The sequence below is a fragment of the Spermophilus citellus genome (assembly GCF_964194105.1).
Source record: "Spermophilus citellus genome assembly, chromosome: 2".
NCBI lineage: Eukaryota > Metazoa > Chordata > Mammalia > Rodentia > Sciuridae > Spermophilus > Spermophilus citellus.
In genome coordinates this window covers 148292755-148319692 of record NC_138183.1, presented here as the reverse complement: position 1 = coordinate 148319692, position 26938 = coordinate 148292755, and the positions used below count along the sequence as shown (strand labels likewise).

The window sequence follows — 26938 nt, the reverse complement described above, 5'->3', positions numbered from 1 at the left end:
TCCTCTCAAATTCTGGGCAAGAAAATGTATTTTTTTCATACTGTTAAAATAGCAACAGCATAAAAAGCACTTACCCCAATATTACAATTGATGAAGAAAGATTGAAAATTTCAAATTGTTGAACAAGATAAGATGTCCACTCCTTACCCTTTTATTCAACTTTGTATTAGTAGATCTAGTTAGGAAAATAAGGCAAGGCAATAAAATTACAAAACATCCTGATTGGAAAAGAAAATGTGACACTATCTCTATGTTTAAATGTCAAAATCTTGTATACAGAAAAGCATAATGAACCTATGAGTAATAAAAAAATATTGGAAATATTTCTTATTCTTGAGCCTAGTTGTAGAGTACAAAGTCAGCATAGCAATTCAATTGATTTTACACACTTGCTATTAACAAAAACAACTCTACTTATAATACCATAAAGAAGAATAAAATGCTAAAGAATTAACTAAATAAAAACAATGAAAGTTATCATACTCAAAATTGAAAAATTTTCAATATAGTTGTTATAAGGGTTTCATGAAGATGCAACAGGAAAAAATGTATTTTTCTCAACTATTATGGACAAAATAGCTACATGAACAGAATTAATTTGAAACTCTTTCTCATATCACCCACAAAAATGAGCTCAAAATGGGTTATAGGACTAAATGTAAGGCATAATAGAAATTTTAGAAAAAATAGTCTAAATAATTGTGGCTTTGGACTTGATAGTAATTTCTTAGATAAGTACCAAAACCAGAGACTACCATAGGAAAAAATAAAGTGAATATCATGATAAAGTTTAAAGATAGGCCTTTAAAGAACACCATGAACAAAGAGATTTTATGACAGTGTATAAAGTTGGGAATATATTTTCAATGTATATTTAATTTCCTGAATACTAATATCAAGGAAGAGTTTGTGGTCAGGATCCATAATGAATACTTAACAATTTAATAATGAAAAGGTCAAAGAACCTATTTTTAAAAGTCAGAGAATTTTAATGACATAAAATCTAAGAAAAATACATGAATGAGTAATAAACACCTAAAATATGTTCATCATCATTAATTGTTAAGAAAATTCAAATGAAATCACAGTGATAAAACATTTCATATTGTTTTAATGAGCTTTTCACTATTGTGACCAAAAGATCTGATAAGAACTATTTTGGAGGAGGTTAAGTTTATTTTGGGCACATGATTCCAGATGTCTCAGTCTACAGATGGAAGCTCCAATGCTCTGGGCCTGAGGTGAGGCAGAACATCAGAGCAGACAGGCATGATAGAGGGAAGTGACTCATGACATGAAATGAGAGAGAGAGAGAGAGAGAGAGAGAGAGAGAGAGAGAGAGAGAGAGAGAGAAACCACTTACTAGGGTCAAAATTTACACTCCAATATCATGCTTCCAATGACCTGCCTCCTCAAGTCATAACCTATCAGCCTACAGTTACCACCCAATTATCTCTATAAGGGGACTAGTGCACTGATTATATTAAGGCACTTATAACCTAAATGTTTAACCTCTAAACTTTTTGCATTGTCTCACAAATAAGGGTTTGCAGGTTACCTGGTATCTAAATCTAAATAACACACATCCACCAGGAAAGCAATAATCAAAACTAGAGATTAAACACAGGTGTTGGCAAGAATGAGAAGAATTGTGAACCTTTATCCACTTCATCCATTACTGGTGGGACTGCAAAATGGAACAAACTGTAAGGAAAACAGTTGTGGCAGTTCTTCAAATTCTGAAATGTAGAGTTACCTTCTGTCCCATAAATTTCACTGCTGTGTAAAGTACTCTCAAGAAATGAAAACATATATCCATAACAAAAAGTTATATGTGAATGTCCAGAACAGCTCTGCTTATGAGAGCCAAGGAGTGAAAGCCACTCAAATTCTCATTCAGGAATGAATAGACAAACAAAATGTAGCATATTCTTATAATGGAACATTATTCTTCAATAAAAAGGCACTGAGATATGGCACATCATGAATACACCTGAAACACTTTAAGTGAAACAATGCATATAGAAATGAGCATATGATGATTCCATTGATGCAAAGTATCCACAATGGAAAAATTCATAGGGACAGAGAGTAGCTTAGTGTCTTCCAGGGACTATGGGCACTGAGGGGCTGAATGGGACTGCTGATGGGCATAGGTTTTTGTTTGGGGTGTGATGAAGGTGTCCTATAATTAAAAAATAATGATGTGTGGGTAACTACATGAACATACAAAAATCACTGAATTGAACAGTTGAAAAAGGTAAACATCAACTGATTTCAATAAATGTTTTATACAAATTAAAGTGATTACAAAATAATAATGACATCAACCTGAACACAAAGAGTATTTCATTATAAATCACTCATCACTCACTTTTTACTGTTCTGTGAACCTTGATATTCACCTCTGTATTTTTTCAACTATGTCCCTCCAAACAATGTACAAATCTTTCATGTTACACACACATTATGCTATGAAGTCTCAAAACATGAAAAGTGTAGCATTTTCTAGTTATTGACTATTAAGAAATTGCAGACAAAAAGTAGAAACACACTTAATTAAAAATATTATTTCTATGTCTTTATCAGAGAAAAATCAAAAAAACTAAAAATAGATTTTCTTAAGCAAGATTGAATCACAATAGAATTGTAAAATTGTCAGAAATACACAGCAGATTTAAGTGAAGTACTATGAATTTTCATCAGGATATCAACTCTTTGACTTTCCATTTGGTCATCGCCTTCAGATCACAGTTTTCTCTAATTCTGGGCCAATTCTATTCCTCACCAGAAAAGCTGAATTATGTCTACAATAGTAAATTGTTATTTCATGATAGAGATAAAATGTGGCTAATTTTGTTAACCCAAGGCTGACAGTTTTCTTGTTATCTTTCTTAAAAGTCACTTTTTTATTTTACTACATTTTCTGATTATACCTGTAATAACAAAGTGGAGCTCCCATACTAGGGTAATTTGAATGCCCTCAAAATTCCATGTATTGTAAACTTGATGCCCTATGTCAGTTGTGTTGAGAATTAGGACTTTAAAGAGGAGATTTTGTCATGAGATGAGTGGATTAATGGTGTTTTGAGAGTGGATTAGTTATCATAGTTGTGGGTTCTTAATTTAAGGATAAGATGAGCTACCTCCCTCTCTCTCTCTCTCTCTCTCTCTCTCTCTCTCTCTCTCTCTCTCTCTCTCTCTCTCTCTCTTTCTCTCTCTCCAGTTATTGAATATTCCACTATGTGATTTTGTGGCAAGAGACCCTTGCCAGATGTGATCTTTTGACCTTGGATTTTCCAGTCTTCTTAACCTTGAGCTATATGTATTTCTGACTATTCTACTTTATCTCATCTTTGGTAATTATTTATTGATTTTTGTTCTAGGGTTGAAACTCAGTGGTGTTTAACCACTGGGCAATATCCCTATGCCTTTTTTTGTTTTATTTTGAGACAGGATCTCACTAAGTTGCTTAGGGCCTCTCTAAGTTGCTGAGGCTAATCTTGAATTGCAATCTTCCTGCCTCAGCCTTCCTAGCCTTTGGGAAAACAGATGTATGCCACCATGCCTGGCCAGTCTGTGGTATGCTACTATTACAGCACAAAACAGACTAAGAAATCTCCCCTCCATATTTCTGATTCTCTACATTTTGTGCTCGACTGCTTTTTCTGTGTTCTGGCATCTCAAAAGGCTGTCCCACTAATATTGGTCCCCAACAAATAAGCTACATTATCTCTGGCCTGACTGTTTCAATTTTGACAGCTGTTTTGGGTTCTAACCCATTCCATGGATTGAGATCCCCCCAATGCATCAGTGTGACTCTGATGCATGATCTTAATTCCTATCACTTCCTGTTCTGCTCTACCAAAGTGTGTGTGTGTGTGTGTGTGTGTGTGTGTGCATGTGCACACACAAACACCTGGGTGTGTGAATGTCTTAGACTCCAGAGGGAATTACCAAATAACCTGTTCGTCATACGTGGTTTTGGCTTTATTTGTCAGATCTTTCTTGGAGAGCTTTGACCAAATGCAAAATACCAAAACAGTGTATGGGCAAAAAGATTCTTTTTGTTTCCTAACACTTTTCTTTAGGTAGAATTGATATACAAGTAACTGTACATATTTAGTGGATACCATTTGCTCAGTTTGGACCTAAATCTCATAATATTAGCATCACGTTCAAAATGATTGATATATCTCCTGCCTTCTAAAGTTCCCATATGTACTTTTGTAACTTTTGTTGGTTTTGATTATGTTTTTTATTTGTTAAGAATATGTAATATGAGATCTGTCTTCTTAAAGGGTGGAAATGCACAATATCATCTTGTTAACCATAGGCAGCATACTCAATAGAACATCTTTAGAACTTGTTCGTCTAGCATAAGTAAAAGTTTATTCCCATTGAACATACTCCCTATATTCCCTATCCTACCTTCCACTCCTGCCTGCTTCCTGTTATTTTATTTTCTGCCTCTCACTTTGACCATTGTAAACACAAAGTATATGCAGATTTTGTTTCTTTGGACATTTACTGTATTAATAGAGTGAAAATATGGGATAATCCTGAGTTATCCTGAGTTTTGTAAACTTTCTTATAAATTCTTTGTAGTGGTCTTATGGACACAAATTATGGATGTGGTGTAGATGAACATAGAGAGCAACATATCATAGTTAGGTGAAATTGGGGAACAATAATCATAAGGTGAGATATCTTAACTTCTATGGCATGAATATTATTATTAATATAAAGTTGTTAAATTAACATTTAAGTTAAAAACTAATTTTCATAAACCAAACTATTGGATGGATTAAGTAAGCAAATACAACTTCCCATTACAAACATGTATTACAGACACCATTATTCTTTGATGATCAAACAACAAATATTTCTTTGCCATTCGCTATTATTATTATAAGAGTGTCTATGAACTTCAAAGAAAGGATTTTATTTAAATTTAAATAAAAACTTTTGGCCTCAAAAAAAAAAAAAAGAAATTCAGAAATATTATGTTTAGATTGCTTTGAAAATCAGAAGAAATCTATTTATTTATCTCTATCTGTCTATCTATCTATACACATACATATGAAAGATAGGGAGAATATAGTTTTAAATATCAATAACTTGGATAATGCCACAAAGGGAATAATTTAAAAGATACAGAAAATAATAATAAAATTATATGGAATTAATAATTCAAGATTACTATTAGTTTGGGGACTAAAGCAAATTAAATAGTGATAAACAAAATGTTTGTTGTGGGTGTGCAGCATAAAGAGATTAGTAAAGAGTATCTGCTCTCAGAATGTTGGGTGCTAGATGAGGTCAGAGAGACTGGCTAGACACTGCGGTGACTACCTTGAATGGGCAGATGCTACGGGACAAAGCTATTATGGTTCTAGGTCAGAATGAGAGTCAGCAAAAGTAGTAAACAAAGAAAATGTATGGTTTTCTTCTTCTGTGTTTCGACAAGTATTCCATGGAGTGACTATTACATGCAAGGACCTTTTGGTAGGCCCTTAGTTTTAACTCATTATTTCTTCTGTTTCTCTTCTTTCACGTTATCCTGTGAAATCCTACTTAATAGTTAAGGCCCTTTGGTTAAGATCTTTAATAGTGACACCACAGTTAGTAAGATCAAATTCTGTGTATCCATAAGATGTTATTTTGATTCTCTGTAGCATGTAGTAATTCTGTATTCACTGATTTATTTAACAGCCTTTATTCCGTACTTAATTGTAAATGCATTACAGTGCTGGCACAGTGCCTTGCATATCACAAGTCTCAATAAAAGATGAGCAATAAATTTATTGTAAGAAGCAAAGACATGAGTTAGTACAGATTCAAAATGAATGAACAAAGCCCTCACCCTGCCTGATTTGAAACAGTTAAACAAAAAAGGGTTTGCCGTGATTTCACACTGCACAGGACAGGAAGGTAATATGGGAATATGTGTCACCAGATATGTAGTCTTATAACGAAAATAGGAAGAGACATAAACAACCATGTCCCCATACTTGAGACAGAAATCGCAACAGAAGATTCTAATAGTCAAGGTCTGGGATTCAGACATACCCCTCCTTCTTCCCAGAGTGTCCAGTGTTGTGTATTTTTCTTCTCAGTTGCTCTGGAGGAAAAGGATTTTGATGATCTGAGGAAGTAACAGACCAAAGGTATCCTTTGCATCACTAATCCTGATCTCTGCTGAAGTTCCTGCCCAAAGCCACTTGCCACTTGGCAAAAGTTGGCTGATGTGATGATTTTATGTACTGTGTAGAGATAATCAGAGTCTGATTAGGAACAAACAATGATAATGACCTCCCACTGGACCCTCATCCCACAAGTGCCTACTCTGAGGATAATCAACAATAAGGATTTTCTTTTCTCACTTTGGTTCTCAAGCATTTAGTATTTTCAATATTCTTATTTGACTCTGGATTTTAAAAAGTATATGAAAGGTATTGTTGGAGTTCTAGTGAATTTTATGATGTTATTTAAAAATTAAAAATTTCAGGAGTATTTTGAAACAGTGAATGAATTCTCTAAAGTTATTTCTTTGAAATAAAATATAAAAATACAGCATATAAGCCAACTTTCTAAGATCTGTTTCTATTTTCATTCATCTGTACTAATTGTATTCAATTAATGTCATAGATCCAAAAACCAGTATTTCTTACACATGAAATAAAAACAGCTTTCATTTAATTCTCTGCTAAAATTCTGTATATTGATACATACCTGCAAGAAGTGCCTAACAAGACTAGAATGAAAAAATGCCCTAACTGTTTCCTCATGAAAAATAAAAGAAATTTTGAGGAATAATTAAAATGGGTTATAGAAATTACTTTCTTGTAAACTATTATGGAGTAAAATTTATTTAATATTTTTATCCAATGTTCATTAAATGTTACATAATCTTGAAACAACAAGTTGAACTATTTTTATAATTAAATTTACTCTGAAATTCATTATATTTTTCCAGATATGGACCTTTAATTTGGTGTTCAAAGGTATTTCAGGAATTGTTAAAGTCTATCATTTAAGTTTTTAAGGGCAAAACTTTAGTAAAATAATTTATAGTCCAATAAAATATGTTGTTCATCAATAATGATCAAACCTTAGGACCAGAAATAAGATATATATGTAACCAAAAGTTTTAATAATTGAAGATAACACAACAGAATATTCTTTCACAATATGATAAGCTTGTGTTATATTCTCAAATACAGTTTGTCTTTAATTTCTGTGATACAAACGTATTAATTTAAAATTAATTTTTATATGTACACAAGTTTTTCACAAAATTAGACATTTTTATGAGTAGAACCAATAAGCAATCATTAATGGTAAGTCAAACCAGTGGAGACATCATTATTTAATATGTGAATGAACCAGAGATGTGCCCATTTTATTGCCTGGGGTGGTAAGAAATGCCTGAAAATTAAATACTTGTGTTTATGTTTGAAAGGTGTAAAAATATCCAAAGACAAAATGAAATCAGGAAGCTATGACAGGGTAGGAAAGCTGTAAGAATGAAGCCAACTTCTTAGAAATGAGCAGAGTTTTTGAGGCATTATAGGGACTTTGTTGTTTGATATGGCTTGTACCTTACTAGTAGATATTAAAAGATGTGAAATAGAATATTTTCATGTTAGTATTTAATATTCCTTGTAGATGAAATGCTAATACAAAATTTAAAACTCTAGAGAGAACCAAATTGAGTCATCTCTGGTTTAATACAAACATTGAATAATGGTTCATTCCTGATAGTCATTCTTTCTTTGTTCCTGAAAGAATAACACCCTGAGTCTTAGTTTGTCACGTTGCCAGATACTCACAGCATTTCTCAGCCCTATTTCAGCTACCAAGTCTGTCTGTGTGATTAAGTCCTTATCAAAGCGATATAGGTAGAGGGGAGGTCCATTTTTTCCAGTCACTGTTCTAAACTCAGGGACATTCCCTTCCCTTCCCATATGATGTGTGTCTGTTGGCCAGGTGGTGGAGCTGAAGGAAGTATCTGGATACAGTTGTAGGGAAGCCACATGTAGTGTAGTAGAGCAACAATTTAAAGGAAACAATATCTGTGATAAGCAACAGAACCACTCCTGATTCACCTTCTGGTTTAAGGCAACATTCTGTGTGTGTGTGTGTGTGTGTGTGTGAGAGAGAGAGAGAGAGAGAGAGAGAGAGAGAGAGAGAGAGAGAGAGAGAGAGAGAGAGAAACACACGCAAACAATGTTTTATGCCCATTAGATAAGACAAATGATTCTAAAAATGAAACAAACGTAACTGACTTGAAATGCTCATATTGGGTAAAGAAGCAGTGGCAAGTGCTCTGCCTGTGGGCATAGCATAACAGAGAGCAAGAGAGAGGCTCATGATGTTACTTGGAGGCATCAGGCTTGTCTCCTTCATGCAACATTTTTTCAAGGCTTTGAAGCTTAGCGGTATAAGAGAGAACATAACCCTGACATTTCATTTAGAAGCGGCTCTTACATAAAACAGATATATCTGGTCTCCATGAATCTTTGAGACTGTTTTAGGGAGAGAGTAGGAGAAAACACCTTTGTGCTACTACCACCATCAGGAGAAGGCAGGGATGCTGAGCAGCTGATGGGTGCCGTTAAGACTACCGAGGCTGACAAATGGGGACAATTACCTCTCAGGAGAACTAGTTTTCTGTCTGCTATTTTCAAGAGCACCAGTAGGAACTTACTTGGGCATGAGAGAATAAAGGAATTTTTTGACACTAAGTCACATTTTTGGCTCCCTCACACAATTTATTTTTCAAGAATGGGTACTGATTTGGGGGTTAGGAAGACTACTTTTCATTAGTCAGAATGCAAATTGTACAATTTTAACTTTCTTATATGAACAAATACCCCATATGAATGCAATAGTAAAACAACGACACTTCTAAATGAGAAATTCTAAAACACAGATGGAGAAAAAAGGCATGATCTCTACTCCAGCAAGGAATTTTGTAAAATAAATAAATAAATAAGTGTATACACACACACTATATTCAGTCTTGTTTATCATTGGCTATCTCTTCCATGACATAGCCATCTCCTTCTGGATCAGGATTATCTCATCACCCATCATTTGACTCAGATACCCTAATACACTTCTACATGCTTGTCAGAATTAGGGATTATACTTTTATATTCCAAATAAAATACATTATTTATTTTAGGGTTCAAACTTTCAGAAATGTTTGCCAATATACTTAGGTAAAAAGCAAAATACACAAACTATTGATAATATTAAAGAATATGCCAAATATATATATTCGATGAGTGAAGCTAAATGAGTATTATCTGAAAAGATCTATGTTACAAACATAAACAACCATTATTAATCCTCCAGAGGAATTTGAAGAAATTTTGACAAATGTTTAGAGGTGATACAGGTTATTTGGAGTAGATGGAATCTGGAGTTTCCAGGAAGGGCATTGTGCTGCATGAGTCTACTCCTGGGAACCTAATTTAACCTTGGCGCTGCTCTTCCAAACAATAAAGAACTATCAGTAATTCTATTTCTTGTGAATATTCATTACGCCCTTTGGACTATTTTATTACCAAACACCCAGAAATTGTAAATTTTTTTCTAAAACAAAATACTCTTTCTTTATAGAAAATTTATTTTTCCAAGGAGCTTACTTAGGGCCACTTTGACATCTTTATTCCTCAGGCTGTAGATCAGAGGATTCAGCATGGGCACAATAATGGTATAAAACACAGATGATACTTTCCCTTGGTCCATGGAGCTGACTGATGATGGCTGAAGATACATGAATGCAGCAGATCCAAAGAAGAGACAAACAGCAGAGATGTGGGAGCTGCAGGTGCTGAAGGCTTTGGCTCTGCCCTCAGTGGAGCGAATGCGCAGGATGCTGGCTATGATGAAGATGTAGGAGCTAAGGATTGTCATGGTTGGAACAAAGATATTAAATGCACTGATGCACAAACCTACTATCTCATTTATAAAAGTACTGGAACAGGAGAGCTCCAATAGTGGATAAAGATCACAGGCATAATGGTTTATCATAGCTTCATAGAAAAGCACTCTTAGCATGCAGACTATGTGAGCTGTGGCATCAATCAAGCCCACAGTATACACCCCAACTACCATCCAACAACATACTTGAATAGACATGGTTACCTTGTAAAGCAAAGGGTTACAGATAGCAACATAGAGGTCATATGCCATTGCAGCCAACATGTGACACTCTGCAATTGCAAAAGTTGCAAAGAAGTAGAGCTGAGTCATGCATTCAGCATAGGAGATAGTGTTTTTCTCTGTTACAAAGTTCACCAGCATTTTGGGCGTGATCACAGTGGATTGACAGAGGTCAATGAAGGAGAAACTGCTGAGGAAATAGTACATGGGGGTGTGCAGGTGAGAGCTGACCCCAATCAGTGTGATCATGCCCAGGTTCCCCACCACTGTGAACACATAGACTCCTAGGAAGAGAATGAAGAGGGGCAGCTGGAGCTCTGGTTTGTCGTTAATCCAGCCAGGATGAACTCAGTCACCGTGGAACGATTTTCTTCTGCCATTTTCTTCTGGGAATTCTAAATAAAGAATATTTTTTTTTTCTGGTAATTAGACATTATCAATCCATTTCATAGTGAATTTTGAAACATTTTAAGCCTTTTCAGTCATGTCTCTTGTTTTCTACCAGTACTTCATCTGTCTCATCAAAGACTTTGAGATACCAGTAATGTGTATTTTAAATAATTCATTTTAAATAATTATCAAATAGAACTATTTATATTTTTGTTCTATGCCTTATGATTTGTTGTTAATAGTACCCAGTCCTTAATCTCCCACAGAACTGTTCTTATAATGAATAAAGTAACTAATAGGGTAACACAAAAAGAAAAAGCACCTATATGAATCTCCTCAGTCTATATTGCTCATAATGGCAAATTACTGAAAGACTTTACCTTAAATATAATTAAACAAGACAAGATGTCCACTTGTTATTCCATGTTATTTTACTGAAAATAATCTACTATAGAATATTCAAATATTTCCTTGGGACTTAAATTGTTTAGAATTTAAATTTAAATAGGAGATATTTAAACATTGTTAATAGTGTAATTTTTTGAAAACTTAGAGTCATGAAACTAAAATATTTAATTACTACAACTCTTGGGGATTTTTATGTAAAAATTTGTATTTAAAAATAATAATTATGGTAAGAATATTTAGCATTAATTAACCTTCTTCAACAGATTTGTAAATACACTGTACAGTACTGTCAAATATAGTAGAACATGTTCATCATTGCATCTCTAGAATACCATATCTAGTATCACGTGTTATTGGAATCAAACTTTCAAATGCTCTAAAATTAATATTTTGTCCTAAGACAATTATCAGCCTTTTCTAATAATTCCAGAATGCAATCATTGCAGTGAATCTGCATTTCTGTCTAAATTCCATGCACAATGAAAGGAATTCAGATTTTCACTAAAGTGCAATGTTTCCTAATTCCTCATCTAGGATAAGTAGAATGAGAAGTACCATCCTCATAATTAATGGCAACTGCTCATTCATTGTCTATTGCTGGAGTGAAAAAATGTAAAAGATAGATGGAGGTAGAGGTCAAGGGAAGATAATGAACTGCCCCAAGTACAGGGAACATCGGAGAGTCAAGAATAAAGTTCTGCGACACAAAGAAGAAAATATGAAAAGCAATGAATGTAAAAATACCTAAAATAGGACAAAACTATTCACACACCATAGCCTGTTTAAGATACATTTGATCATGCATGTTGGTTCATGAGATAATAAATTACAGAATATTGTCACAATACGTTAATGCAACATATTTACTTTCCTGCTGTCATGGCATTGAGTCTCTAGAGACTACGAGTATTGTATTGGTGGGATCTTTGAGTATTAGGACCTTTTTGTGTTTCTTGTTGGAAAAAAGTTGGCATTCTTTAAACCCACCCCCCTCCCCAATCCCCCACCCCATCTGCCCCAGATTAGTGTTGTCTTTTCCCTGTGGAGGATCATCTGAACTTGAAACCAGTTTACATTTGTGCAAAACCAAAGAGAGAATGTGGCCACTAGGTGGCGCCCATGATCTGAAGTAGCCATCTCTGCACAGGCCTAGTTGGAGGTCTCTGAACAATTGAGTTAGGCTCAATTAATAGAAAGGAGGAACAGGATACCTGTCACGCAGAGGTTTTAACGTATTCCTATGAAAAAATGTTTAACAAGAGAGAGAAATTTTCAAAATAATATGTGATATTTCAGCTGCGAAAATGCAGGGGATAAGTAGAGATGTAGGCAGGTGCCTGAAATTATGATAGATTAAGTGAATGGGAAAATAGTGTTGAAAGTCTGGGATGTTCCTATAATGGTGCTTGATGAATGGTGGGAACCCCATAAATACTTGTTATTGATTAACCCAGATAATTTTTCCTCCAAGAATTGCTATAAAGATTAAATATGGTGATATTCATGATACACTTTGGAAATGATAAAGAATTTTACTGCTGTCTGGAGGAGAGGAGTAATAGGAAATGGTGATTAGAAAAGAGAAGATTTTTAAGGTGGGAGGGAACATTTGGTTGTAAATCTAGAATAGATTTTTCTTATTAGTCTGTGACATTGATTTCCCTTAATTTTGCTTATATCAAAAATAGGGATCAATACGATTGTTCAGTGTATTAAACACAGTAAGGTTTTGTGAGGCACTTAATAAAATGTTTGGCATTTTGCAGGTGTTATTTAGTGCTATCCCAGCGAGTGCTATTTACTCCTTCATTCTGAGCAAGGGAAAGACACTCTTGCTGCTCTGGGTTAATATGGGTATAAGCAAAACTGGCATTGATAACACAATTTGGGGAAATTCTTAAAAATACACTTTGCTTCCCACGGAGATTGCTTAATTTTCTGGGGCTCAAAAATATGTATATGGTGGAGAAGACTGGGAACCACTGCTTAAGTGCCTATTGTGTCCCCCACAGTCCACATGCAAGTCCTGCTCCAATTCATTTAAAACAGTGAAATATGAATTATGTTGGAAAATTATATCCTGATGCACAAGGGGAGAGAAGAGTCATATTGTTGAGGCTCAAGCAAAATTCACATGATTTCTTTAAGTTATAGACTCAGAGTAAAGAAAGCCTACATGAAATTTCTCATGAAAATAACACTATTGCAACCTGAAATTTCAATTAAAACAATGTTTATATTTATAACTTCAAATATTATTTTTAAATCACTAAATATTCCATCTTACTATTTCTGCACTCACAACTAGAGAGTTTCATAGGCCTCAGAGACACATGGAATCAAGTATATTAATTTAAATAGTAATTTACGGGACACCTATAATAAAAAGACCACTTTCATAGAAGATTGAACTCAAACTGTATCATTTTTCTATGAGATGTACAACATGGCATAGCCAAAAGAATTTGAATTAAAGGTTTAAAGGCCCAAGTTCAAATCCTTTTTTAGATGGTGTGACTTTAGACTAGTAGTTCATCATCTCTACGATTCTGCTTCTCCCTGTAATGAAGCAGAAAGCTTTCCATGCACAGGTAGTCTCACCCTTAACTACTCAGTCAAAATTTATCATTCCATCCAGGATATTTTGAGAGTAAGAGGAGATAAAATTAATAACTTAAACAGAATGATAAGGGTAAAATGGGGAAGTTCAGGCCAACCACTGAATATGTTTTCTTTATTGGCTTCTCATTTGTGTCCTACAAGTCAGTATTTTGACATTCACCACTATAATGCTGTTCCCTGAGCATGTGGGATATTCCTAAAATTGTACTCTGCACACAGTAGGCACCCATTAAGTGTTTGTTTTTCTTTTCTTTTTTTTTTTTTTTTTGGTACTAATATTTTAACTCAGGGGTGCACAAACACTAAGCGACATCCCCAGCCCTTTTTATTTTTTTTTTCTTTTGGTACTGAGGTTGAACCCAGGGACATTCGACCACTGAGCTACATCGCCAGCCCTTTTCTATATTTTATTTAGAGACAGGTTCTGGCTGAGTTGCTAAGTACCTTGCTAAGCTGCTAAAACTGGCTTTGAACTAATAATCCTCCTGCCTCAGCCTCCCAAACTGCTGGGATTACAGGCGTGCGCCACAGTGCCTGGCTAAATGTTTGTTTTTCAAAAAATAAGATAATATTTACCTCCCCATGGAGTACAAATATGAAGATGTTCTTAAAACATTTTGATACATAAGATATGAAATAAAATGGTTCATATCACTACATTTATTATGGAAGTCCCATGCTGATGGATTTGGAAAGTATCTACATTGAGAGGAGAGTATGTTGTAAGCTCAGTGACATCACTAGAGGAGACAGGATAAGGCCAGCTCAAACTAAGGCTGGAGGCCAAACCTTGGGAAACACACTACATTTTAGGAAAATAAGATGAAAATGGAGGAATTTAAAAAGAAATGTATTCATTCCTCAGAAAATAAAAAAGCAAAATTTTAATTTTTTTATATATGACAGTGGAGTACGTTACTATTCATATTACACATATAGAGCACATTTTTCATATCTCTGGTTGTATACAAAGTATATTCACATCAATTCATGTTTTCATATGTACTTTTGATAATGATGTCCATTATATCCCACCATCATTTCTAATCCCCCACCCTCTCCCTTCCTCTCCCACCCCTCTGCCCTATCTAGAGTTTGACTATTCCAACCAAGCTCCCCCTCCCTACCTGACTATGTAGGAAAAGTTTTTTAATATCTTTGTTTCATTAAGTTACTATTTGCACCACATCAGGGAACTTATTCAACTAATACTTAATCCTCAGCAATTTTGTGGTGCTTGGAATGTGACAGATGTTGAATTGATTAGGAGAGAGCAAAAACCTAATAAACAAATATATTCCCACATGCTATTTGCTGGAGAGAGGGATTGGGGAATGGACCCTGGCCATCACATCAGAAACCGATGCGCTGAGTCATGAATCCTGCACCCCAAGTATTCAGAATGAGGTTGAGAAACATGAGAATTTCTGAGTGCTTACATTATCAAGAAGGTCATACTGGCTCAACAAATAGAAACAAAATTTCCCCTCCTTTTATCTTACTTTTTTTTTTTTTTGATAGGACAGTGGGGATGTCCATTCTGAATGTGTCTCTTTCCTAGACATGATGGAATTGAGCTTGAATTTTCTAGGTGATGACCTCAAGTGGTCCTTTTCATTTGCAAACAGAAAGTGAATTCTCTATGTGCTAGGTTAAAGAGTGATTTCCTCCAAGTTAGTGGAAACAAAATTATCTTGTACATCTTAGGGATTTTAAATGGTTTCATGGTCCCTCTGATGCCTCTGCTGTGACATATCCCAAGACTCCACAAGCAAGAGCTCTGTGAGCATAGGGAGCAATTAAGTGCTGAATGATGAAATAGTTCTAGATCTACAAGTTAATACACAGTAATCAAGATAATCTTCCAAGGAATTAGGAACCAATAGCTTGTGAATCTCACCTGACCACTCATTTCTCTGTTTTGGGCAGATGTCTCATTGAAGCTTTGTTCTCTATAAGCCTGGGGGAATTTGGCTGTCTATTCTTCCATTTTTCCTATTTTCCCCTATCCCTTGTCTCTTGTGGTTTCTCATTTCCCATGGGCCAGAACTCAATTGCAAGGTGACACCTGCTTTAAGGCTGCTGGGAAATGCCTTTATTCTGAACAGCTGTGGAATTGGCTCCACTTGGTATGGTTACTAATCTACAAAAAAATTGATCATCAATATTAAAGTATATCCAGCAAGACCAAAGCATAAGATCAGACTTTTGTGTGTAGATACTTCACTAAAGTAGCCTCTGTTTTTTTTTTTTTGGTCGAACTAAACTCATATAATTGCATAATGATGTTTCCTTCCACAACTGGACAAATCACAGTCATGGAGATGAAAATTCCCATTTCTCAGTGAAAAGATGTTCAAACCATCATAGCATCATAGCACAATGTATCAATGTCTAACTCAGGAGGGGTGATTCTGGTAGAAACAAGCCTACTACTGCATGCACTGCCAGTCATGCACTGCCAGTCATGCACTGTACAGCACATACAATTATGGGGGGTACACAGTAGTTGATAGTAACTACAGATGAATTAGATTGACTATATATTTACTATACTATATATTTTTTTTCTTTTCAGAGGATATTCCCACTATTTGTTTTAAAAGACCCTTAAATAAAACAATGTTCTGTGTTATGCTAGCTCTAGTCTAATATCTTGTCTGTTCAATGAATATCATGGTTTCATCAAGGGGCCATGTCTGCTGATTAACAGAGACCATCTAGGTCTGTGTGAGTACACTCTGTGGTCTCATAATGACACATTTCTCAGAACATATCTCATGTTTAAACACACATGATATTTTGTTTTAAGTGCTTTATTACTGGATATTTTCCTCTTTGTTTATTTGCTTATTTATTGAATTTTACCCCCTCCCTTTTACAGTGTGAACTCCAGTTGAGAGATTTCTGTCTGTCCTGTTGTTGGCCATAATGTCAATGTGCAGAACAGTGCCTTGTGTATAGAAGCCCGGTAAAAACATGGGACTCAAAGATTGAATTATGTGTTTTTCTTCCAGAAATTTGATCATAGGACTCATTAAATATTTTATGTGAAAAAATAAAATTGTCCAGTGTGTTTAAATGAATATGAATAAACACAAAGTAAATAAACAAACACAAAATATAATGCAAACAGAACTTCATTAAAGTTCTGTTTACTTGTTCATTGTGCCAGGTGTAGGGACTTTTTAAAATATTTTCTTTCTCATAACCAGCTTCATAAGTGTGTTTCCTGATTCAGTTATTTCCACCTAGATTGTCATGTCTGGTCTGTGGTAAAATTTTAGTTCTGTGCTTTTATCCCAGCAAGATCAGATGATGAACTCTTCTCACTTTTCTAGCTTCTCTCTGTTGCTTTCCAGAATCTTCAGCTAAGAGAAAGAAAAATTATGCTCTTTACCCAGATAAGTAAATCATCTCTTCTCACAAATTAATTTGGCATATGTAGTACTAATAAATATCTGCACCAGAATTTAGAAGCTATGAAATAAAATTTGTTCTTATATAGTGCTTTCTATATATGTATATGGATGTGTGTGTGTGTGTGTATGTGTGTGTATTTACTTTCCTATCCATTAAGATCCATTAGATTGTAAAAACCACCCAGGGAGTTAGCTGCACCACTATCTTCATTTCACAGATGCAAGAATGAATACTTGGAGAAAGAAAATGCCACAACAAATACATGACAGAGACCCAAATCAAAGCTGGCCATCCACACACATGGTATATACTTAACACAGATTCTCTACATTTATATGACTTTATTTAAGTTTCAGATTAAGTGGGCTCTTTTGAAATACAGAGGATACAGGGAATTTGATCATGTGTACTGTCCTTTAGCCAGATGTCCTGCAGGGCTCAGACCTGGGGACCATATTCAGGATCCTGCAGGTGCAAGAAGATGTGAGGTGATGGAATTGTGGACATGCTTTATTTGAAGGTGGCAGCAGACTCATGCATCTTTCCATAGACCTTTTCTATATTCAGGCCAAACAAAGGAGGCCCAGTGCCAACAGTTTATATAAATACCTTCATAAGTGCACGCTCACCAGCAGATATTTTTGACCTTGAGTACATATGCTGCATCAGGGTGCTTATGACCTTGACTACATACAAAACAGAGCTGGCTGGAAGTACCAGTGAGGTAGCCTAACTCTAGCCATCTTAGGACCACCCCACACCAAGAAAATGAGCAATGATATTCTTGACTTAAGAAGATATTCTTATTCTACTTAAATTATTATATCAAATACTTGATTTACCATCCCGATGAGACAAACAAGTCACCATACCTGGAAGGCAGGGTCCCTAGAAAATGGATGCTATCTCAACAAAGTATGTTGCTGGCCCTACCTCTAGGTAGAATATAGGAACAGAGAATTCACATTAAAGATGAGTAATCAATGATAAAAAGCCCCTAATATTCCTAGAAGTGGTACAGGAAGATAGATCCCCCATAGGCAGCCAAGATAAGGGCCTTGAAGAAGGGCAGTTGGGGAGGGAGACATCATCAAACCAAAAGAAGACATTGGTTCTGAAAGACATTCCATGACTTGCTACCCTGTGTTTACCACAGTGACTTCTGGATTAAAACACCTGTTTCTGTTCCTCAAAGCTTCAACCATAGCACTCCTTGCCCTCACCCCTAGCAATGACGGACCACAAGCATACCACTATCTGAACTGCTTCCACTTCTTAATTGAGGTGTCAAAAAACACCACATGAGACCTGTCTTCTTAATTATGTAACTAAGTCATTGAAATTATGCACTTCTGAGTGGTATATTAAGCACAGAGCTTGAAGAGTTTGACTGGTCCCTCTTAGTAACCCTTACCCCGCCAATCACCTTTGCTGGGCCATCAGATATGCCTTTAAAAACCCCTAGACAATAGTCACCCATTAGCATCCTTCTCTTGGGACCCCTCCCCTTCAGGAACTCTGCTTTCTTTCTATTACTCTGATAAATCCTATTACTTTTCTGTCACCCTTGTGTTTGTGGATTTCACTCCTCAAATTCATGAGACATAGAACCCAATTTCCGAACTCTGTTACATTAGCAGGGCCAGCATAACCAAACCCTTGGTAAAGTCTGTTTACAGGTATGTATATATAAATGTTTACATATATATAAATATTTACATATATATATGTATATGAATATATATATATATCTATATATATATATGTATATATATTGTTTTTCTTGTTTTTGTTATTTGTTTGGTATTACTGATGTACTGTTGCAGCATTTTAACCTAAAAAAAAGCCCTTTCCCTGTGCCTGTCTTCTTCTTTTTTTTTTTTTTTTAAAGAGAGAGTGAGGGGGGGAGAGAGAGAGAGAGAGAGAGAGAGAATTTTTAATATTTATTTTTTAGTTCTCGGCGGACACAACATCTTTGTTGGTATGTGGTGCTGAGGATCGAACTCGGGCCGCACGCATGCCAGTTGAGCGCGCTACCGCTTGAGCCACATCCCCAGCCCTGTGCCTGTCTTCTTTTAATAGTTCCTTTGGAGAGATCAGGCAGAGGCAAGTCAACATTCTCAATTCTCGGACTTTCCTCTGGTTCCACAGGAAAGAAGTTCAAACCTTTAAGAATTTCCCACTGATCCCTTAGTGATATGGTCCCCACTTAATAACTGGTCTCTAGAAGGGGGCAGGGCTTCAGGGAAATTTAGCCACAGTTGCTTTCACTTTGTATCAGCTCAGAGCCCTGGGAACTTCAGGAGGAGGTAGCTGACCCTGCTGCCTGCCCTGGGGGACTCCCAGCACTGCACCTCAGGCCTGAGGGCCTCCCATTCTGCCTTCCTTTCCCCTGCCCCTGATCTGTTGGTGTCTACTGTAGCCCCAAGTGCCAGAGGTGTGGGACTTAGCCCTGGTGTGTGTCCCCAGGGATTTCTGCAGGTTTGTCTGTTTAGGGGAACCTTGGGGGATGCCTGGAGGGGGCATTTAGCCATCTTCTGATAACCCCCATGGCTCCCTTTCCCTTTTCTTACTTCCTCTCTGTTTCTCTCCATCACTTTTGACTTCCCTCCCTCTCTCTTTCTCTGGGATAAGTGATGTTTTCTCAATTTCATGTAAGTTTGTGTTTTGGAAATGTGGCTTTAAGCTTCCATGCAACTGAATCATTGCAGCCTGTAAGACCATCTTTGTAAAAATTAAAGAGACTGCTGCTGCCTATTTTGTAAATGTCTGAACACTTAAAATTTAGGACTGAAAAATTAAAGATAAATCACTCTGTTTTTGTGCAGGCCCCACTGTGCAGCCCACATCTCCTCCTGGCTGAAGCCCAGGTTCTCCACTTCTGCCTGCAACAGGTGGTCCACTGGGCTCCTCCCCTGGGAGGAGCAGAATGGGAGGCTGTCAGTTCTGAGGTTTAGGTTTGTGATTCCCCTAGTGCAGCAGCAGGGTCACCTACCTCCTCCTGAAGTTCCCAGTGCCCCTCCCTGCTCCTCCCCTTCCCTGCCTGCTTCTGACCTGTTAAGCCAGACTCTTGCATGTCTAGTGTCCAACACGGACAAAGCTACCTGGCTCAGAGGAAGCCCTCTCTCTTCCCAGCTGCCTAACATTCAAGGCTTTGACCTTGATCAGCCATTGTGGCCACTCTTTACCCTATTGCAAGACACCTTTCTGAAGTGCTGTAGTATAAAAAGGTCACATGTAATTCATATGTTATATGAAAATTCTATTATTTTCATTTTAGAAAGAGAGTACTAAGGTTCAGGAGGGTTAAGTTTATGACACCTATGCTATATTCCTAAGGAGTGGAGTATGGAACACACTTCTGAATATAGGGCACTGCTATTTAAAGCAGCATCAGGGTATTTCAGGGATTTCCTTTTAGTGGGCACTGGTGAATCTTACAGCCTCCCCACCTGTGGTTAGCATTCAGAAGGAGCCTCAGTATTCATATCATCCTGCCTTTCTCTCCACCTACCTACATCCTAGCTGCAACACTAACCCTCTGATTCCCTCTCTCCCCCCACTAGAGAGAAGCATGCCATACCTCTGTGGCCAACTGTTTTCCACAGCCATGTTGTGTCAGCATATTGCCACCCTCTGATCTAATCAGTCTTCAAAAGGAGCCAAGAACATAGCCCAATTCTTGGCCTGCAGGAGGCCTTCTACTAAAGCTTCTTGAACTTTTTGATACTGATGTATTCCCAATGGCACTGAAGGGCATCTCTGTGACCTTGTCTATGAGTTTGTGACTGTCCTGTCTGCAATCTTAAACTATGAGAATGAGGAGAAAATGCCTTTGGAGGCCTCCTTTGTGTTCCCCATGGATGAAGTCTCTGCTGTCTATAGTTTCAATCCCTTGATAGATGGGAAGAATATTGTGGCAGAATTACAGGACAAATTGGAGGTACAAAGATGAGTACTGTATTTCCTCTCTTCTTTTTTTTTTTCCTTTCTGCACAATCTTTACAATTGCTACAAGTGGCACCTTCACAAAACATGCTGGTTTTGAATGCTGTTTCTTGCTTCTAACTGCTGGTTTCTAAAGTCGTTTTTGGGAAAAATCAATTGGAGGCATTCTAACTGTAGCTGGGAACATGCCAAAGTCCATAGTACTGCCATTCCATCAGTCTTTTTTTCTGTGCTCCTAGTCTCTTCATATTAAGTTTCTTTTTTTCATTGCTCATCATATTATCTTTAGGCCCAAAAGAACTGTGAGGAAGCAATGTCCTGGATCTCCATGCCTACATATTGGATGAAGACAGGTACTCTGGGGATGTCTTCTGTTAGAATCTAGGGAACCTCTAGCCTGGGTTGAAGGTGAAGCTCACCCTGAGGTATGTGCACAAGTTGCACCAGGAAGCACATGGGGCCATGTGCTACCTGCTCCTAGCCATTTTGAATCCTTGATACTATCTTTCTGATAAGTACCTGTCCTCATTGAATAATAGTGGTGGCATAATGGGAAACTTCTCTTACAGTTATGGGGGTGCCAAAAGTGCTGGTAAGATAACTATTTGCAAGCTTTGGGGACAGTGCCATGATATACAAATTCCTGTTGTCCTTTCGAAAGAACTGTTCTACACACTCAGCATGGTTGCCACCATCAGCTCCCAGCATGGTATCCAGAGGGTTTATTCCAACTTCCCTTGGAGTCCATTCAGTTCCTTGCAGATGATAAGACTTCTGCTCTAGTAAATCAGAGGAGTGTTGTTGCCAGGACCCTATTTCTTGGGTGTTGGGTCTTGACTTTGTCCAACCCTTTCCAAGTGGTCCTTATTTTTCCCTGTTAACTCAGAGGGAGGTGCACTGTGCTCCCTCCTCACCCAGATTTAATGTGCTGAGTTGTCCCTTGATTCTCCCTTCTGCTCCTGGTCATGCTCACTGGTGGAGGAAGCCTGTGGCCCTCAGCTGTGACCTCAGCTCCAGGAAGAAAAGAGTGATGGTTCCAATCTGGCTCCCTTGCTGGTCCCAAACTCAGGTTTCCATGGTTGAAGGACACAAGTTTGACAGGGATGTAGAACTCCTGATTTAATACAATAAGGTTCACAGCCTCCACTCTGCTACTATGAATAGCTATGGACATAGGCATACCCTAGAAGAATCCCGGTATTTTCTTTCTCTCTTTGTGGTTACTTCCTGGGAAGTGACTCTCTGTCTTGGAATTGCCCTCAAATATCCTTACTTTTATTTCCTCTTTATAGCTGTAGTTGAACACATCAATGTGAAATGCTGAAAGAGCTTCACTTCAGTATGAAACGTGGCCAAGCATGGTATTTTCCCTTCCAGCAAGACACTCAGTGGCAGCTCCCTAGGTCATATATTTAATCTAGTTGACTTGCTGTTCTCCTACAAACAAATAAGCACATGACAACATTGAGTAACAGCTTGGCTCAGTAAAAAATGTTAATGTTATATCCCATGTAGCTTGCCAGTACAGGGGAAAGCAAAACATAATATTATATTTAAAATATAGAATGGATTTGCTTACTGTGTGTTCAGAACATGATGCCCTTTTAACTTTGAATTTATATGTTAATAAAATAATTGTACAAAAATTTAGGAATTTTTTAAAATTATAATTAACAGTTTAATCCGAATCCTAGACTGAATTTCCTGTTTCTTTTATCACTTCAGTCCTAAAATGATATTGAGGTAGGTATTACTATCTTGATCTCTCAGATAAGGAAATGAGCCTAGCAAGTAAAGGAGCAAAAGGTTAAAAGGACAATCAAAAAACGTGAGACTTGTGCCATGCACACGTCGTGCATGCCTGTAATCCTAGCATTTTGGGAGGCTGAGGCAGTAGACTTAAAAGTTCAATGCCAGCCTTAGGTCCTTAATGAGGACCTAAGCAACTTAGCAAGACCCCACCTCAAACTAAAAAATAAAATGTGCTGGGGATATGGCTCAGCAGTTAAGTGCCTCTAGGTTCAATCCTAGAATTTCCTACCACCACCACTACCAGAGAGAGAGAGAGAGAGAGAGAGAGAGAGAGAGAGAGAGAGAGAGAGAGAGAGACACTTGATAGAGATAGAAATAGAGACTTGAGAGACTTGTGGAGGAGAGGAGAATATTATTTGAATTACACTTAAAGAATCATAGCGTACAATATACGTATGATGTTTGCTATGTCTGTGGAGATGTTCTAAACAGTATAGATCTATTAACTCCTTTCATTCTCATTGAAAACTTCCTGAATTAGCATTCTGCAAGACCAACTGCTGTCTGTCAGCATGGAAAGGATTCTATCTTACCCCTAAAAAGCAAACAAGCAAACAAAAACGGTCTCACATTATATATCCAGAGATGTGGATTGTGTAAACATTACTTATCAAAGAGTGTTCTGTCAAATATATTCTGGGAAATACACACTTTTCCACTTTTTAAGTAGCCTGCTTGATTATCAGAGTATCCAATGGATAAAAGATTAAACTGAGCCTGATTATGTGCTCATGCTGAATGCCAGGGTGATTAAAGAATTTAAAACAATCATCCTGAAGTCATTTCTTTGTGAAAACAGGACACTGAGATTTAACTTTGTATTCTCTTTGAGCTGTAAAACTAGAGCTGACTTAACCCAGCCATGTTCATTTCATTTATATCTAAAAACTAGTGTTTTATTTCTTGCATCAATTTTGCTTGCTCCTCTAGTAAAATCACATCCATGACTGTAACAACTTATCCACTCATGGTGGTCTCTCCTGGTCTTGCTCACATCATTGCTTGAATGAGGCTATTAAGGTTCAGCATTAATTCAGGGCTTCCCTTTCTTCTGCAAATCACAGGTGAGTGCTTTATGCCCTAATATACGGAATTAAACTGGGGTGTATATTGCTTATCAATGCTCTTGTAATTTGTCAGCTTAAGAATTATGCACACGAGCATCATTCTTTAAAACTGCAACTAAAGATGAAACTATAGCCCATGTGATAAAATTTGCATTTATTTGAGTTTTTTTGTTATATATGACAGCAAAATGCATTATAATTCATATTACAGGGGCTGGGGTTGTGGCTTAGTGGTAGAGCGCTCGCCTAGCACAAGCGAGGCCCTGGGTTCGATCCTCGGCACCACATAAAAATAAATAAAGATATTGTGTCCAACTAAAAAATAAATATAAAAAAATTCATATTACACATATAGAGCACAATTTTTAAAATTTTTTTAGTTGTCAGTGGACCTTTATTTATTTTTTAATTTATTGATAGATGGTGTTGAGAATCGAACCCAGTGCCTCACACATGCTAGGCAAGCGCTCTGCCACTGAGTAACAACCCCGGTTTATGTCTTCAGATGAACTTGTGTGGTTCTCTTAGCAAAGGCTGCAAAAAGTTAATGTCATGTGTCTTACCAATTTGCTGAGCTGCCAGAAAATTAGCCTCCAGTGACACTTGTAACTCTTGCTTTTGCCTTTGACCTTTAGTCTCTTTCTTCTTTTTCATATAGGTTCTACTTGACTCTTTTACATATTTATAAATCAATTCAAGCCTTTTTCAAGAAGAGTGCCTAAGGACCAAACACAGGAGTTTAGATTTGAGATTTCTAGCTCCCTTTGAGTTCACTACACTTGATTCTGTACTCAAGTTTTTTTTTTTTTTCCTTAGAGTGTCTTCATGTATTCTATATATATAATTTGATGGGTGGTTCATGTGTAATGGTGAATTTCTCTCTGAATATCCCAGAAGTTGAGGCATCAATGCCTCATGGAGAATTTATGTTTCTCATTGACTGCTCACGGAAAATGTGGTTTCCAATGAATGGGGAGGACGGGTCTCAGCCACTTATGAGAGAGCTAAGGTAAAATCAGTTTTTCTCTGAGTCACATGTTCAAGTGAGGATGAAAACAAAGAGCTAAATAAGGGTTCATTTGGAGCTATTGGTCTGCTTGAGAAACAGCTGGCACAACCACTCTGAGGATATGGAATGTAAAGTGGCATAAATCAGGGTGATGATCTAGACTCTCAAGAGTTAGCTTGGCAGGATCTGTGTGCCTCACATCCTGGCTCTCAGTCTCCCCATCCTCTCACCTTCAGAAAGCACTATTTCTACTGCTGAAGAGTTTGCCTACGGCTGCTATTTTAACATCTATGGATTTGGATCTTCCTATCAGACATACTTTCAGAATTTTCTGGAAAGGCTATAAAGTTCAAAAAAACCAAAAATTATTAGGAAGAAACTAGACTGGGAAAGAAGATAATGTGTAATTGACTTGGAAATTGGGACTGTCAGTAGGATTTTTATCTGATGGGGTTTCTCAGCAGTGGACTATATGGAGCTGGTATCATGCCATCAGGTACTGAAGTAGACCATGGAGAAGGCAGTGAAGAGAGTTAGCTTATGTGTACAGACCTGGAAATCCTGAAACCAATCAAGAACATTCACAGGAGACCTTCTATCCCAGGTCCCCCCGTCGCCCCAACATGTAGGAATTAGAGCAGAGCTAACAGAAGGGCAGAGACTGAAAACTGTTCAAGAATCTGTGCCCCAGAGCTTCACTGCCGTGTTATTGAAATATGGTGCATAATGAATGCAGTCTTCTATCATATAGTTAAGAGGTAAGACAGAAGCATTTTTCTTTGTCATTAACTCCATGTGATGGATCTGCTTTCGTGGAGTGACCCACAGGTCTTCGATTAAGCTTAAAGGGGAGGAACTACAAATCCCCAGTGTTCTGAACAGACCCTATGAGGACACCGTGAGAATGACACTAGGTAGCTTCCACCTGTTCAAAAAGGCATCACAGCCTCTGGAATGAAACAGTATGGTTTTCTTTTTTTTTTCTTTCTTTCTTTTTTTTTTGTTGTTGTTAAAAAATAACACTTTATTGACACCTGACTTTCATTCCTTTCATCCTTGTTGTTTATTTATTCCCCCACTTCCCATCCCAATAGCTGTTTTGCTTTTTTAACCTCTTCAGTTTATGGGAATTTCAGCAATACTTATATTTTCATATGGCCTTATTTATTACACATAAAATGGATTTTTCTTATTTCTTTTTAAAAATGTTTATATAATTTTTTAAAATTTTTTATTATTAGTTGTTCAAAACATTACAAAGCTCTTGACATATCATATTTCATACATTTGATTCAAGCGGATTATGAACTCCCATTTTTACCCGGTATACATATTGCAGATTCACATCAGTTACACATCCACTTTTTTACATACTGCCATACTAGTGTATGTTGTATTCTGCTGCCCTTCCTATCCTCTACTCTCCTCCCTCCCCTCCCATCTTCTCTCTCTACCTCATCTACTGTAATTCATTTCTCTCTCTTGTTTTTTCCCCTTTCCCTTCACTTCCTCTTATATGTAATTTTGTATAACAATGAGGGTGACAGCAGAATGCATCACAATTCTTTTTACACATATAGAGCACAATTTTTCATATCTCTGGTTGAATACATAGTATATTTACACTAATTTGTGTCTTCATACATGTACTTTGGATAGTAATGATCATCACATTTCACCATCATTAATTATCCCATGAGAAATATCAGGCACTGAGACTTTCAAGGCAGAAGCATCCTAAGGTTTTTGAAAAAGAACCCTACAGGATTATACCTGAGAGGTAGAGGAATATTAGAAATAGACTGGCCATCACAATGACAATAGTTCTCTAAAATTTGTGTCATTCTCTAAATGTCAACTTTGTTAAAAATATTTATAAAAATTAATAATTTGCTAAATAATTACTATTTAATTTGTAAATTTTATTAAAACATTAATAAAAAGCAAAAATGAGTTTGCTTTTTAATTGATGTTTTATAGAAATCTGCTTTTAAATTTTGTAGAGAAAAAAATATTGTTGGTAACTAAAATTCTTGAGTCAGGCTGTTCTCTGCAAGCAGTGTCAGCAGTGGTCTCAGGG

At 36.8% G+C, this 26938-nt stretch overlaps 2 pseudogenes across 2 annotated transcripts; one reads left to right on the top strand and one right to left on the bottom strand.

The window, feature by feature from the left end:
• Positions 1-9627: 9627 nt before the first annotated feature.
• On the bottom strand, positions 9628-10559 carry LOC308639834 (olfactory receptor 8G50-like; annotated as a pseudogene). Its single transcript has one exon. The product of its transcript is annotated as an olfactory receptor 8G50-like (transcript).
• Positions 10560-11626: 1067 nt separating this feature from the next.
• LOC308641653 lies at positions 11627-25204 on the top strand (annotated as a pseudogene). Its single transcript has 3 exons — positions 11627-11711; positions 20778-20965; positions 25095-25204. The product of its transcript is annotated as an uncharacterized misc_RNA (transcript).
• Positions 25205-26938: the final 1734 nt, after the last annotated feature.